Genomic DNA, 17,650 nt, shown 5'->3' with positions numbered 1-17,650 from the left:
CCTTCTTCCCAGCCCTGACCGCCACGTAAACCACAGCCTGTCACCTAGAGACTGGCAGTAGCTTACCAAGAGGCCTCCCACTGTTCACAAGACCCTAGCCCACCCAGTACATTGGTCTCAAAAAGGCCCTGCATGAGGTCAGCCCAGCCTAACCTTCCAATCTTATCTCCCATTGCTCCCCTCACACCCTCAGCTGGTCACCATGGGCTTCCTTTAGTTCCTTAGGTGATCTTTACTCCTGCTTCTGCGACTTTTTCCCCTCTCTCTCCTCTGCCTGGAACATCTTCTCCCACTCCTCAACACTTGACATTGAGATCCCAGCTCAACTATCCCTGTGATGAAACAGGTTACCTTGTGTGGCCTTTTGGCCCCAATTAGGGTGAAAAAAAAAAGACAACTTTGGAGGTCATTTCCTAAGTTGATTGACATTTTCTGAGTAAGCTGTATACAACCTGATAATTTGTTATTTTACTGGCCTGGCCCAAAAATAAACAAGGACTGAGCTGACCGACATTTCCTGTGTAATCAAGGATTGGTTGAGCTGCACCTCATTTAAGAGGACTGGCTAGGTTTGATCCTGCTAGGATTGGTTGAGCTTTGATCCTGCTCGGGAGGCTATGACTTGAAATTGACAAGAAATGGCTGAAACAGCAGAACTTTTGAGGCATCCTGGATCTCAAGAGCTGGAAGGAAAGTTACATCCTTACAAACACAGAGGCCATGTACTCAGGACCCTCTCAGACTCAGCAAAAGAGATACATACACTGACAAACAGTGGTAACACTACTAAAGAACTGTAACACACAAAGTCAAGAAGCAGGCCAATGGCTGCATGATGGTGGTGGTAGAGAAGTAGAAGCAGTATTTACCGGGCAGGCAAGCAGCAGTAGAGTGGTCAAAGAAGCGGAGCTGCTGCATTAAGAGCCATAAAAGCTGGCCCAGCTCAGAAGCAGCAGCAAGCAGGAAGAGGAGCCAACAGGAGCTGGCCCAGAGAAACATGTGCAGGACCTGACACTAGAGGCAGGCATATGAAGAACCCGTTGCACAATGGAGGTAGGTGTACAGCAAGGTGCTGCCTGACAACACCGTGGGAACAGCCACAGGAGTGCCACAGGACACCTTCTGGAACCAGAGGCAAAAGCATGGGGCTGCAGAGCAGCAGTTGGAGTAGCACAGGGCTTGAGCAGCTCACAGTGGCAGTGGCAGTGGCAGTGGTTCAGGCTGAACTGGCTAGCAGAGAGGAGGTGCTCAGTAGCCTGCCTGGAGTGCAAGGCCCATGAAGCAGCCACAGTTTTGTCTGACAGTACTATAGGAGTGCCATGGAGTACCACCTAACAGCCTCCAGAGAAAACAGTCACAGGTAGGAACAGTGGTCATGGGGCATATGGCCCAGGGAAAGCAGGTGTGAGTGGCCAGAACCAGATGCAGAAATGACTGACAACTCAGCTCGTAGAGTGCTGTTCAAGTCCTATCGAGAGCACTCCCTGATTGAAAAGTTTCTTGATGGGTGAGAATAAATACTAGTTTTGGGGAAGGATACACAAGTCCTCTTTGAAAACATATCTCATCCATGCTCTTTCTGAGTCTCCATGCTTTGCCCTTTGCATTTCTTCATCTGTTCTCACTGCAAATAAGGCAACTGTTCCTAGAGGCAGTTAGCACACATTCCATATCCATCTATTCCCAAATCTCCTTTTCCTCTATTTCTCCAGGTGCATAAAGACCAATTGTTGTATCTTGGATGGCCACTGCAAGCTGTTAGACCCCAGGTAGTACAGAAATTTCTGAAGAAATTTTTCTTTAAAATTCTGGAGCCTGTTCAGGGTGTCTATCTCTGCCTTCACAGAAGCAGGTTATTTCCATCCCCACCCTTCTCAGTTTGTGTCTGTACAGTCTTTGTGTGGTAGACAGTAAATGTCTGAGAGCTGGAGAAGGTTATATTTCCTCTCCATTGCATCCCTAACCTCTATCATTTATGGAACTGGCACATGGCAAGTACTGAATGAATGAATGTATGAATATTTGAATGAGCAAGTGAAATCTGAGGAATTAATTTCAAATATATCTTTATAATTACTCCACAGAAATCCAGGAACATGTAATTTTTAATGAAATGCCCATTCTTATTAGTCATTGGTCTATTTTCTGTTTGTTTGCTAAAATCTCACGGTTTTAATTAAATTGTTAAAGAAGGCTATATCTGAATTGCATTCTAATGGAACTGTTTGGCCTGCAATCTCATAGTTTTTCTTTTCCCTCCCACCCTTCCCACATCATACCCCACCCCTCTTTCCCTATCCATCTAGGTACTATTCTATAGGAACCCTTGACGACTTGAATTTCCTGAGGTAAAAATCTTCCAAGAAAATCAGTACCATAGAAGAAATTCTGGAGCAATCTGAACTCTGTTCCCAAGTATAATCCAAGAATCACAAGAGGAGAGGAATGGCAAGAAAACTTGAATACATCCCTTGTACTGGAGTACTGAATCTTGAAGTGACCTCGGCCTTGGTATCTCTTTTTCTGTTATTCTTGGTTGCTTGGTCACAGCTAGATTACTGGAGTATTACTGGTGAGGTTAAGAGAGGGCATTTACTTCCAGTTTATATAAATCTTAGCTATTTATAAATGCCCAGCCCCTCCATATATTTTCTAAGGAAGGACAGATACGATTGCACTGCTTGTTACAGACTCATAAAATTTAGTCCAAAGTTTACTCACAGCCTCAATTTTCATTTAAGATTAAGACAGTCTGAGCTGTCTAGGAAGACCACAGCTTTGAAGTGGTATGAAGACCACAATTTCTTTGTTAAAATTTACTGCCATTTTTGCCCCATGCTTCTTGACTGTGCTGGGTCCATTCACCCAGTTAGTTCACCAGGAAGATCCTTTTGATGTAATTTGAAGTTCAGTTATATGTAAGTTTCTTATTCAAGAAATGATCTGGTATAAATCATTTAGAATGGAATAAAACTATCCAGCTAAAAACAGGAACATGTCTTACTGAGTATTGGATGAACTTCACAAACAGCTCAAGACCTGAAAATATTACCAAAATTAAAGTCAGGTTGTGGAAGGGGAGAAGAAAAATGCAGGTGCTTTGGGGGCTCCCTAAGAGCATTAAGTACTTCTCCAACAAAGGACAAGTCTGGAAGTTCCTCAGAGAGCAATACAAAATGTTTTTTAGAAGCACAGAGGTAAATACCAAAAGAACAGCCAGAAAACTTGTGAGAGGATAAGAGAGAGGGTAGGAAGATTACTGAATTTTTCATTATAGGCATTTTGGGACTGCTGGTTTTTAAAACTTGTAAATAGTATTATTTTAATAAAAATTTAAGGCTTAAATATTAAAGTGTATTATACAAGTTCAAATTATCCCTGCTGTTTTTGGGAACAACACAACCTTGGGCTAAACTGACAACACAGAAAGACACACCATGGTGTAACAGCCTCTGTGATCCAGTAACGAAGACTTGTTAGCATAGACAGCATTGGAGAAGGCAGAGAAAATTCTAGAGAAAAGGCAAGGGAGGAGGTGGAAATAGGCTCCCATGTCCAAGTGATGCCTGGAAGAGAGAGCACTGAGAGAAGGCCACCATGGTAGGAGGAAGAGGCACTCTCTGGTCTTGGCTGAGGAAGCCTCATGGGCTTCCACACATACTCAGTTTTCCTTGGCCTCCCTAATTTTCCCTAAACACTGTTTGCTGTCTGAGCCCCAGTAACAGACACACACTTTCTTGGGTAATAAGAAAAATAAGAAAGGATCAATAAGTAAGGAATTTGGTGAGGACAATGCTCTGTTTTTGTTGCATGCCATTTAGCTCTTCTGACTCATAGTGACCCTACAGCACTAAAAGAAAACAGACAAGAAACTAAAGGAAATCAGGAAAACAATGAAAGAACAAAATAAGAATAAAAAAGGAGAAACTATAAAAACAGAAACACTGTAGCTGAAAGAAACAACAGCTGAAATGAAAAGCTCAGTGGAAGGTATGAATTATAGCATTGAACAAGCTTAAGATAGAATAAATGATCTGGAAGATAAGGTAACTGGAATATCAGAGGCCACAGAACAAAAAATTAACAATACCAACCACAGTATAAGGGAAATATGAAACACCATCAAATGGACTAACATCCAAATAATTGGAGTCCCAGAAAAAGAGGATAGAGAGGAAGGATTAGAAAGATTTAGAAGAAATGGGGCAGAAAACAACCTCAGTCTGTTAAAAGACATAAAGATAAATATCCAAGAAGCACAAAGAATTGAAAGAAACACACTTTGAGGCACATGATAATCAAGCTCTCAAAGATAAAGACAAGGAAAAGATTCTGAAAGCAGCAAGAGACAAGAAAATGTGACATACAAAAGGGCCCCAACACGGTTAAGCACCAAATTCTCCTAAGAAACTTGGGAGGCCAGAAGGCAACAGAATGATATTTTTAAAGTGATGAAACAAAGGAACTGTCAACCAAGAACACTAATTCCAGTAATTTTAGTAGTCTTCAAGAATGGTGAGATTAAGTCATGCACAAACAGAAACTACCAGAATACATGTCCACTAGACCACTCCTACAAGAAATACTAAAAGGTGTCCTGCAGACAGGAAAGGACATTAAAAAACAACTGAAGTTCCTATAGAAATATTTACAAAAAAGGAAATTCCTCAGACAAAAAAAGCTTTAAGATATTTTTATGAGATAATTTCAAAAGTTAAAAAGACAGAAAAAGAAGAGACCAAAATGGATGTCAGAAAAGACTCTGAAACTTGCTCTTGAACATCAAGTGGCTAAAGCAAGTGGAAGAATTGTTGAAGTAAAAGACATGAACAGAAGATTTCAAAGGGCAGCTTGAGAAGACAAGGTAAAGTATTAAAATGAAATGTGCCAAGAACTAGAGTTAGAAAATGAAAAGGGAGGAACACACTAGGCATTCCTCAAGCTCAAAGAACTGAAGAGAAAACTCAAGCCTCCAGTTGCAACAGGAAAAATATTAAATGATGCAGGAAGCATCTAAGAAGTTGGAAGGAGTACATATAGTCACTGCACCAAAAAGAATTGGCTGACATTCAACTATTTCAGAAAGTAGCAGATGATCAAGAGCTGATGGTACTGAAGGAAGGCATCGAAGGTATACCGAAGGCATTGGCAAAAAGCAAGGCTCCAGGAATTGACAGAACACAATCTGAGATGTTTCATAAATTTGTATAGGAAAGTATAAAAACGAAAATCAAACCCAGTGTCGTCGAGTTGATTCTGATTCATAGTGACCCCACAGGACAGAGTAGAACTGCCCCATAGAGTTTCCAAGGAGCGCCTGGTGGATTCAAACTTCCAATCCTTTGGTTAGCAGCCGTAGCACTTACCACTATGCCACAAGGGTTTCCATAGGAAGGGAAAGTATATGTGTGTATATACAGGTGCATGTATATGTGTGTCTGTAGGCACCTGTATCTACATGTAAGCATGTGCTGCACACAAATTCATATATACAATAAAGTATATAAGGGGCACAGTTAACGGATACTTCCTAGATATAACCAAACATGTTGGTGGATTGGCTTACTGGGTTTGAAGGCTTAGGACCATAGTCTCATGGGACAACTCAGTCAACTAGAATAATATAGTTCATAAAGTTTATATTCTACTTCTCAGCTTAGTCAGTAGCATCTGGGGTCTTAAAAACTTGCTAGTGGCCATCTAAGATATAACTATTTGTCTCTACTCATCCAGAGCAAAAGAGAAAGGAGGAAATCAAAGAAAAAATTAGTCTAAGGACAAATAGACTACACGAACCATGGCATCATCTATCCTGAGACCAGGAAATCTATATGGTGCCCAGCTACCACTACTGATCGTTCTAACCAGGCACACAGGAGGACAGTCCCAGCCAGAATGGGAGAAAACTGTGGAACAAAAGTCAAATCCTTAAAAAAAAAAAAGCCAGACTTACTGGACTAGAGGAACCCCTGAAACTATCACCCTGAGATATCCTTTAAACTTTGTACTGATACTACTCCTAGCCACCCTTCTGCTAAATAACAGATTGGCTCATAAAATAAACAGTACCTCCTGTGAGTACTATGCTTCTTTAAAAAATCACCTATACAAGACCAAAAAGTCGGCATTTACCCTAAAGCAATGATAAGAAGGCAATGGGGTGGCGGGGGGAGGGGAGAGGATGAAAGGCAGAACAGCCAGGAAGCAAAGCTGCCTCAGTTACAAACAGCAGGTCCACAACCTAAGGATCTCAAAGGGTGGGGCCACAACCTCCCAGATTTCAAAGAGTCATATCTTCACCAACTTGGCTCTGGAATGTGGGGCTGCTGTTCACCAGTGCTAGTGGGACGGGGCTGGATCTGCTCCCCGAAGCTGGACAGCGCAGAAGAACAGGGTCTGCTGAGGCTGAGGGGGAGGAGTAGCCACTCAAATGGACTAGGAGAATGGGGCTACCCGAAGCTGAGGAACTAAAGCTGTACTCCTAGTGGATCTGGAAAGAGGAGTTGAAATTCTGGGCCTAGGGGCCTCCAACCAAAATTGAAGAGTGTGGCCAACACCCAGAGTCTGGAGGGCAAGGCCATTGCCTAAATGGCCTCAGAGAACAGAGGATTATTTTCAAGCCTTGAGAGCTAATGTAACAGGATCTGCTGACTTTGGACTTGCATGGTCCTGTAATCCCTTCTTTTCTTCTGATTTCTCCCATTTCTAACAGAAATGTCTACCTTGTACCTGTTTCACCATTGCACTTTGGATGCAGATAACTCATATTCTAGATTTCACAGATCAAGAGGGATTTTGCCTCAGGATGGAATGTGCACTTGGAATTAATTTAAGACTTTTGGGATGATATGATGGGCAAATGTGTCTTACATGTGGCAAGGATATGAATTTGAGGGGGCTGAAGTGTGCAGTATTATGGATTAAATTTTGTCCCCCACTGTCAACTTGATTAGGCCATGATTACCAGTATTGTGTGATTATCCTCCACTTTGTAATCTAATTACCCTATGGTATGGTATGGTAAATCCCAACATCTGTGATATTAATGAGGCAGAATTAAAGGCACTTATGTTAACAAGGCAGAACAAAATCTAAAGATATGTTGTATCTTCAATCTCCTTTGAAATAGATGTAAAAGAAGCAAGCAGAGAGGAGAGCGATCTCCTACCACCAAGAAAGAGCTGGGAGCATAACACATCTTTTGGATCAGGGTCCCTGAACTGAGAATCTCCTAGACTCAGGAGATTACTGATAACATGGACCTTCCTCCAGAGATGACAGACATAGAAAGCTTTGCCCTGGAGCTGGAACCCTGAATTTAGACTTGTAGCCTCCTAGACTGTGACAGAATAGATTTCTCACTGCTAAAATTCATCCATTTGTGGTATTTTGGTTACAGCAACAATAAACAAAATGAGGAAGACAAAATTCGTACTTGGTTTACAGATGGTTCTGTGCAATACGTAAGCATTACTTGAGCATGGACAGCACTACAATCCTTATCTGGGACCTCCATAAAGGACAGAAGTTGAGCGAAATCCCCTCAATGGACAGAACTTTGAGCAGCTCACCTGTTTATTCACTTTGCTTGGAAGGAGACATGGCCAGATATGCAACGGTATACTAATTCATGGGCTGTGGCCAATGGTTTGGATGGATGGTCAGGGACTAGAAAGAATATGATTGGAAATTGGTGACAAAGGGGTATGGGCAAGAGATATATGGATAGACCTCTCTCAATGTGCCAAAGAAGTGAAGATATTTGTGTCTCATGTGAATGCTCACCAAACGGTGACCTCAGCAGAGGAGGATTTTAACAGGTGGATAGGATGAAGTACTCTGTGGAAACCAGTCATTCTTTTTCCTCAGCCACTCCATCACAGACCAGTGTATTCATGAACTGAGTGGCCACAGTGGCAGGGATAGAGGTTATGCAATGGCTCAGCAATATGAACTTCTACTCATCATGGCTGACTTCACTACAGTCACTACTGAGTGCCCAATCTGCCAGCAGCAGAAACCAATGCTGCGTTCCTTGATATGGCACTATTCCTTGAGGTGATCAGCCAGTAACCTGGTGACAGGTTTATCACATTGCACTTCCTCTGATCATGGAAAGGGCAGTGTTTTGTTCTTACTGGGACAGGTACTTACTCTGAATATGGATTTACCTTCTCTGAAGCCAATGCTTCTGCCAAAACTACAATCCACAGACTCACAGAGTGCATTATTCACCATCATGGTTTCTCACACAAGGTTGCCTCAGATCAAGGGACTCACTTCACAGTAAATGAAGTAAGGTGGTAGACCCATGCTCATGGAATACACTAGTGTTACCACACTCCTTATCATTCTGAAGCAGCTGACTTGAAAGAACAATGGAATGGCCTTCTGAAGGGGCAACTGGTTGACAATACTGGGGCAGTGTTCTCCAAGAGGCCATATATGTTCTAAACCATATTCTGATATGTGGTGCTGTTTCTCCTACAGCCAGAACTCACTAGCCTAGGAATCAGGTGGTAGAAGTGGGAGTGGCACCACTCACAATTACCCCTAGTGGCCCACTTGCAAAATTTTTGCTTCCTTACCCCATGACCCTATGCTTTACTAGTCTAGAGGCCTTAGTTCCAAAGAGAGGAATGCTCCAACCGGGAAACACACCAATGATTCCACTGAACTGGATATTAAGCATGCCACCCCACCACTTTCAGTTCATAATGCCTCTGGATCAACAACCAAAGAAAGGAGTTACTTTACTGGCTGGTGTGACTGATCCCAACTACCAAGAGGAAATTAGATTGGTATTTCATACTGGAGATAAAGAAGAATATGTCTGGAATACTAGAGATCCCTTAAGATGTCTCTTAGTACTACTATCCACTGTGATTAAAGTAAATGGAAAACTACAGCAACCCAATCCAACATGGCTAGTAATGGCCCAGGAACTGGGGCATTTGGCTCAAATTCTGTGGAATCAGCAAGTAACGATTAAGAAAAGAGTTTGACAATTCACCAATGTTCCTGGAAAATACTCTAAGCAGTAAGAGTTTTATTATTATTATTTTGCTTTTTTAAATAAAAGACTATTAGCAAACCTCTAGCTTACCTTTCCATTTAAGGTACTTTCTTGCAAATTTGATCACTGCTAGTTGCATCCCAAGGCAAATTCCTGTTTCAAAAAGCACATATAACAAGTGAATGAACAGTGAGAGAAGAGCAAAATATAACATTTCAAGGGTCCTTTACAAGAATTAGTGCTGATTTCTCCTCAGGAGCCCTGGAGGCCAGAAAACGATGGAAAGACATATATAAGTACTGCAGGAAAACAATCATCAAACAAGAATTCTTTACCCGATAAAGCTATCATTCAAAAATGAGGTGGCATTCAAGACATTCCCAAAGAAACAGAAACTCTGGGAGTTTGTTACTAACAGATCTGCTCTGTAAGTAATAAAGACAATTCTTTGGATGGAAAGAACACTAAACAAATGCTGAAATTTGCACTGAAAAAGAACAGAGTGAGAGAGAGAAATCTCCAATAAAGGTAATAATATGCGTAAATAAAACGACCAATTATATTTTCATGGAGTAAACTCAAGAGTTTAGTTCCATAAGCAATGCAACATTAAGTGAGTAAGGAATAAATACAAATCAAGCCTATTGGACATAGGATCTACAATGACACACCATATTTTTCACAAATAGCATGCACCTTTTACATTTGTTTGCCAATATGCCATCCTCCCTGCAGGCTAATTACGTTAAATGAGGATATGCCAATTTTTTTTAATGTGTTGCTATAAGAAAAAATATTAGCATAATGCACTTTTGACAATACCTCAAGGGGGAAGTGTGCAGCTGGCAAACAAATGTAGAAAGAACGCATTATTTGTGTACAAATATGGTAACTGGGAATTCAGCAACAGAAAGGGAGGAGGGAGAAACAAAACAGAACAGAGTTTTAGCATGTGAATGTTGTAAGTTATTTGCTTTTCAGATGTTAAATTTTGGCATCAAGCTCAACTAAATTGCTACAATTGTAAACTATTTAAGGTAATATTTGTGATAACCACAGAGAAAATACAAAGCAGGGAAGAAGTAAGAAATCAAAAAGCTCAACACAAAAAAGCAGATAACCACAAAAATAACAGAAACATGGAAATAATGGAAAAAGAAGATAAAAGACACACAAAAACAATCAGGGAAATGAATGAAGTAAGTACATCATTTTCAGCAATTGCCTTAAATTTAAATGATCAATTCAAAAGTCAGAAAGTGGCAGAATGAATAAAAAACATAGTTCATCCTTATGCTGCCTACAGAAGAAACACTTTAGGCACAAGGATACAAACAGGCTGAAAGTAAAAAGATGGAAAAAAAAAAATACTCCATGCAATTGGTAAGCAAAAAAGAGTAGGGGTGGCCATACTGATATCAGGTAAAATAGACGTTAAATCAGAACCTATTATAAAGAATACAAAGGACGTCATATAAAAATAAAAAGATCATTAAGAAGCCGTAACAGTTATAAATATGTATGTGCCTAACATCAGTGCTCCAAAATATATAAAACAAATACCAGCTGCTATGAAAAGAGTAATAGACAATTCAAAAATTATAGTTTGAGACTTTGATATATAACTTTCAATTCTGGACAACCACCTAAAAAAATCATTAAAAACACAGAGGACTTAAATTATACCATAAGCCAACTAGACAATGGATATATATAGAACACTCCACCTATGATCAGAATACACATTTTTCTCCTGTGAACATGGATAATCTTGAAAAAAAGACCATATGCTAGGCTACAAAACAAAGTATCTTCTCTGACCACAAAGGAATAATTTTAGAAGCTAACATCAAAAAGCAAAACTAGAAAAAACAGTAATTCATGGAAACTAAACAGTATACTGTTAAATAACTATTGGGTCAAGGAAGAATTAAGGGAAAATTAAAAAATAACTTGAGATAATTGAAAATTAAAACACATCATACCAAAACTTATGGGATGCAGCAAAGGCAGTCCTCAGAGGCAAATTTAGAGCAATAAATATCTACATCAAAAAGACCTCAAATGAAGATCCCAACGCTACAGCTTGAGGAACTAGAAAAAGAAGAACAAACTAAACTTAAAGCTACTAGAAAAAAGAAAAAAACACAGATGAAAGCAAACAAACAAAATAGAGAAGATGAAAACTATAATCAACAAATCAGGAGTTTGTTCTCCGACAAACCACTTCCTAGAATGACAAGGAAACAAGAAAGAAGATGCAAATAAGCAATGAAAGCAAAGCAGACACATTACAACTGACCCCATTGAAGTAAAAAGGATCATAACAAAATACTATGAATATACTTTCTTCAAAAAAATTGATAACTTTGATGAAATAGAAGAATTCCAATAGACACATAACCTGCCTAAACTGACTCAAAATGAAGTAGAAAACTTCAACAGAACCCTAACAGGTAAACAGATTAAATCAGTCAAAAAAAAAAAACTTTCCAACAGAGGAAATTCCAGGATCAAACAGCTTCACTGAGGAATTCTATCAAATATTTACACAATGTGCAAAGCAATCATATTCAAACTCTTCCCAAAAATAAAGAAGGACTACTAACTTTATCAATGAAGTCCATGTCACCATGGTGCCAAAACCAGACAAAGAAACCACGAGAAAATTATAGACAAATATCCCTTATGAATGTATATGCCAATTTTTTTGACAAAATGCTAGCAAACAAAATCCAACAGCATATTAAAAGAATTACACATCATGATCAAGTGGGATTTTATTCCAGGAATGTAAGGTGAATTCAACATCAGAAAATCAGTAAATGTGATACATACACCACATTAACAGAACAAAGAAAAAGAAACTCATTATTATCTCAGTCAATAAGGAAAAGGCATTTGATAAAATCCAGCAATACTCCAAAAAACTAGAGGTAGAGCTCTCATATGACCCAGTAATTCCACTCCTAGTGTATACGCTAAGGATCTAATAGAATTGACATGAACAGACATATGCACGCCTATGCTCATTGTATTTGGTTTGCAAATACCAAAAAGATGGAAATGACCTAAGTGCCCATAATGGATGAATGGATAAGTAAAATGTGGCAGGTACATACATTAGAATACTACTAAGCAATAGAAAAAAATAATTTCCCAAAACATCTTGGAACATGGATGAATCTGAAGGACATCATGTTGAGTGAAACATATCAATCACAAAAAAACAGGCATACAAAAAAATCTAAAAAACAAATATTGCACATTCTTAAACACATAAACAAATAAATACACAGAAACTAATGCCCATTAGTGGTTACCAGAGATTAAGCATGGGGAGTTGGAGATGGGGATCATGGTAAAATGAATCCCTTTATGTAGCCTTTTGCCTTGGTCCTTTGGAAAAACAGTTTGACAGACTTTCCCCTTAAATCCTGAGGTGTTTCCTTTGCCCTAGTTTTCTAGCCCAGAGAGTTTGTTAATTTTGCCAGGTTGATTAACCTTTCCTGAGTGAGCTGTAAACAACTTGTGGTTTGATACTTTTTGCCTGGCTCTGGGCTGCAGCCTGCCCTGTGATTAGTATGCACTTTGCAAGGATTGGTCAAAAGATTATGTAAATGAGGTGACTTGTGGCCCAGTCATGCCTGTTATGCAAATGAAGTGTTTGTGGCCTACCTAAAGGGGATTGGTCAGTTCATGGCCCTGTGGGAGTGCCATGCCTTGAAACTGACAATAAGCTTTTTATATACAAGCATGCAGCTCCATAGAGTTTTTTGCAGGAAGAAGCAGAAAGAACCAGAGAAAGAAAGAAAGCAAGGAGCTTCCTAAGACAGCTGTAACACCGATCAAAGGCTGTAACACTGAAGCTAGTGAGAAGCCCACAAGAGGCCCAGTGACACAGCCATCTGCAACAGGCCTGGAAGGGGTCCAGAGGCTGAGGAGGTGGCCAAGGCCCAGAAGGAGGCCAGTGGCAGAGCCAGAGGTGACAAATGGCAGGACCAACAGGAGCCTATCCTGAGGGGACAAGAGGAGCCTGTCCTCAAGGAGCTGAGAAGGGCAAAAAGAGCTGTGCTGCACTGAAGAAGAGACTCTGCCTACATGTTTCTCGATCCTCATCCTGTTGCAGCCTGTTGATCTTAATTCTGAGTTGTACCCTACTTCCTTAATAAGCTACTCAACTGTAAGTATGGTCTGTGAATTTTCTGTAGGAACTACAACTGATTTTCAGAAGAGAAGTAGAAAGTGCTGTGTGGGAGGGATGGCTGGTATAAGAACTAGTAAAAGGTTGGAGAGTAGAAGTGTGTCTGACTTCTGCCCTCAAGGATCAGCCTTGGGTTGATCTTGATCTGGATCATTATCCTCCATGAAGTCAGACAGGGTCTGATAAAGCTACTACTCCCACTAGAATTACATAGGGATTCACTCTCTACATAATAGACACTTTTTATTTTTGTTCATGCAGAAGGTAATACCAAAAGATGGTGACCTGTCCACAGCTTAAAGAAGGTATAGGATGTCACTAAAAAGTACACAAGAAAAAAGAATCTATTGTAATTGCTGTGGCATATATAATTTTGAAACAACAGCAAAAACAACCAAAAAATATATGTGTGGGTGTATATTTTTATATGTATGTATGTAAGCATAAAAGTATATGTGAGTATATACGGATCTACATACAGGTGTAGGTATATTCATCTATGTGACTATATGCAAAGTATTCATATATACATAAAATAAAGCACATAGGGAACACAGTTATGGCTACTTCTTAGACATAACCAAAAACCTTGAAGGACTGGAATTCTGGGTTTGAAAGGTTACAATCATAGTCTCATGGGACAACTTTGTCAACTGCCATAATATAGTTCATAAAGTTATGTTTTATATCCTAATGTGGGGAGTAGCGTCGGGGTCTTAAAAGCTTGTCAGTGGTTTTCTAAGATACAACTACTGGTCTTTACTCATCTGGAGCAAAAGAGAAAGAAGAAAACCAAAGAGCTGAGGAAACTAGTCTACTAAAAAATAGTCTACCTGACCCATGGCCTTATCAGAAGAACGAGATAGTGCCTGGCTACCACTACTTATTGCTCTAAGCAAGGCCACAGAGATGCACCTTGATAGAATGGGAGAAAAATATGGACGAGAACCTCAAATTCCTAAAAACAAAACAAAACAAAAAATCAGACTTACTCAACTAGTTGAGATTGGTGAACTCCCCAAGACTACTATCCTGAGATGCTCCTCAAACCTTGAAATGAAACATCTGATGTCATCTCATAGCTAAATAACAGATTGGCTCACAAAATAATGAGTATCACCTATAAGTACTATGCCTCACCTATATGAGACCACATGGTCAACAATTTCTTTAAGACAAAGATAAGAATGTAAGGTGTCAAGAATATTAGGTTAATAGAAATGGAACAAGCAGAATGAAAAATGAGATCGTGAAGAATGTAACTGATGGCATTGTACAACCTGTGTAGAAATTGTTTAATGGAAACCTGAACTGTTTTCTAAACCTTCCCTGAAAACACAATATTATTGCCAAAAAAAAAAAAAAAACATAAGGTTTCAGATAAAAAAGTGAATGCTCATATTTTATTTGTATTTTCATTTCTTTACTTTCTGTCTCCTCCATCTGGAATGCAAGCTCCTAGAAAAGCAAGATTCTGTCTCTTATTCACCACCTCGTCCTTCACACTCAGAGTAGTCCCAGGCAGACAGTACGAAAAAGGGTTAGACTACCAAGGAGCAACCCCCATGTCCTTTTTGGGGTTGAGAAAGAAGGAAAGCCAGCTTTAAACCAAAAGTAGTTATACACAGTATGTAATTAAAAATAGGCTGTGGGCCAGATTTGGTTTCTAGGTATTTTACCAAAGCCTATAGCTGACTTTTTGGTGCCTGAACTTTCAAACCTGAGTTCAAATCTTTCAGTCTAATAAACAGTGTTAAATGGTATTCTTGAGTACCCAAAACCCCACTGCCATATTTTAAGTAGATATTAAAAATCTAAAAAACTCACAGTTAGCATCAATAAATATAAGTTTTACCCAAAAAAGGAATCTTCTTTGCCCTTGCCCAAGAAATCACCTGGAGTTTTCCCAACGTTCCTCTGACTCCAAAGTCTCCTGGCATAAGAATACCACTGCAATCAAAAACTGAGAGTAAATTTGACCATTCATTGTTTTTATTTTGTTCCCTAAGTTCTCTTATCAGCAGCTAATGCTTACTATTCCATATTCAATGCTTAGCTCAATCACTATTGAAAATGCATAAGAGCTGTTTTCAGAATTGATTATATGATTTTACATCATGCACTTCACTGAAAACCGGCCCATATTAATGAGAAGTTGTAACATTTTCTTACAACTGACTTCAATGTATGTTTTCCAATGGGATTAGCTGGAAACCCAATTCAATTTAAAACATCACTGGGAGAAGAATTTGAATAAATATAGGTTAAGATTCATTTCAAAGTACTATTATAAAATATTAACACATGTATATATATGTATATCACTGTATTATATAATCACAGTTAAACTGTTAGAATCAGCCTAAGATTTCACTTGCCAATCAAGCAGTGGAGAGTGAAATTTTCCTGACTAGAAGAAGCCTTAAATACCTTTTAGACAAACACTCATTTGGCTGACTGAAGAATTCAAGAGAAGAACCAAGGATGATCATGATACAGTGCTGCCCCCAAGAGTTCTGCCGGTTACTGACAAAATAAAATCCAGCAGCAAAGGATTTGGCAAAGAAATATAATCATGAGTGAAGGGTTCTCAATCTTGTATGTTATTTTTGCATATGTAAAATCCATCTCTTTGCACCTTTCAGTAGAATCCAAACATCTATGCTAAGGGTCAAAGTTCAACACACATTCCCTCTCATTCTGTATCCTCCTCCTCTTCCAATATGCCCATGCCCAGTGCACTTGCTACTGACATTAATGTGGCATGTTTCAAAGTGAATACCATGTGAAGGCAGCACAGTAACATGCAATGGCCACAGTATCCCAAGCTTCCTCTAGAATGCACAAAAATCAGTCACTAGGGTTAAATCTAATCATATGGGAAAAACACACTCGCATCCCCCAGCTTTCTGGCTGGGAGGTCTCTGGGTACTCACTCGGCTTTGCACAGCTTCTGCCATGCTTCATGGAATTTCACAGGGCCTTCGCTTTCGGTGGTCTGCTCCAGGTCAACAGAGTCTATGTACTAAAAAACATCCATCAGATAAAAAGAACATTTTAAAAATTCTTGAAAATACTGGCACCATCTAACACTATGACACATCATTCAATAACTGCCTACTAAGTCAAACACTGTCCTAGGCACTAGGGATAGAAAAACACAGTCTCTTTCTCGTGGCTCTTAAAATCTTTCAGGTCTCCATAGTACCTACCGTGTGACAATGACATGAAGTACGAAGTAGAGAATGCTGCAGAAGTATCTAGAAGCCACACCTCATCTAGGCTTGGGCACTGGAGAAAAGAAGAGGAGGAGCAACATCAGAGAAGATTCTCTGGGGGACATGACAGCCAAGAAGCTCAACCTGGAGGATGAGTAGAAGCATATGAGGACGCATGCACTTACACTGGGAGAAGAGTGACAAAGGCGTACAGGGGACAAAGGAGGAAGCAAACTGCAAATGAAACCTCAGGCAAAAGTGCAGTTGGTATGAAACCCCAGAGCAAAGAAACTGGAGGCCGCTCTGGGACCCTTCTCTCAGAGGAGAGACCTGATTGGCTGGGGGGGTGGGGGAGGAGCATGAAGGATAAGCCATGGTACAGAGTTTGCATTTGAAGTCACTGAAACATCTTGAGTAAGGGAGTGACTGGAACAGTGAGCTGGGTACTTTACAAAGATCACTCTGGGTACAATGCAGAAAATCGAGGGAAGACTGGTGGTTGGAAATCAGTGGGGAGGCAGCTGCAAAAGGTAAGCTAAATACACACAGAAACAAACTAGCTGAAAGATGTGACTAGACAATGACTGAAATAATAATTAATAGAAGCAAATATCAACAAATTCTAATAAATGAAAGATTGTGTACAGTTCCGGAAACCCTGGTGGCATAGAGGTTAAGTGCTACGGCTGCCAACCAAAAGGTCAGCAGTTCAAATCTGCCAGGTGCTCCTTGGAAACTCTATGGGGCAGTTCTACTCTGTCCTATAGGGTTGCTATGAGTCAGAATCAACTCGTCGGCAGTGGGTACAGTTCCTACATACATAATATGCACATGCAGTTTGATACATACTCTTCCGGATTTATTTCTAAACAGATGCACATACACACACGTAATATTATACACATATACATAATGCTCTTATTAGCTAATTCAATCTATAGCATTATGCATATATATACTCACACACACATATATATACATATATGCACACACACACATATATGCTAAGCCCTGGTAGCGCAGTGGTTAAGAGCTCAGGGGCGAACCAAAAATTCAGCAGTTCAAATCCACCAGCTACTCCTTGGAAACCCTATGGGGCAGTTCTACTTTGTCCTATAGGGTTGCTATGAGTCGGAATCAACTTAATGGCTTTGGTTTTCAGGTTTATATACTTACATATGTGTAAAGCAGAGGGTCAGAAAAAAAAGGAAC

At 39.8% G+C, this 17,650-nt stretch overlaps 1 pseudogene; it reads right to left on the bottom strand.

Moving 5' to 3' along the window:
- Positions 1-17,650, bottom strand: part of LOC126069855 (CTP synthase 2-like) — a 149,021-nt pseudogene that overhangs the window by 74,749 nt on the left and 56,622 nt on the right.

This window comes from Elephas maximus, chromosome Y (genome assembly GCF_024166365.1).
Source record: "Elephas maximus indicus isolate mEleMax1 chromosome Y, mEleMax1 primary haplotype, whole genome shotgun sequence".
In the NCBI taxonomy this organism is placed as follows: domain Eukaryota; kingdom Metazoa; phylum Chordata; class Mammalia; order Proboscidea; family Elephantidae; genus Elephas; species Elephas maximus.
The sequence above is the reverse complement of the archived record's forward strand: the minus strand, read 5'-3'. Positions and strand labels throughout refer to the sequence as shown.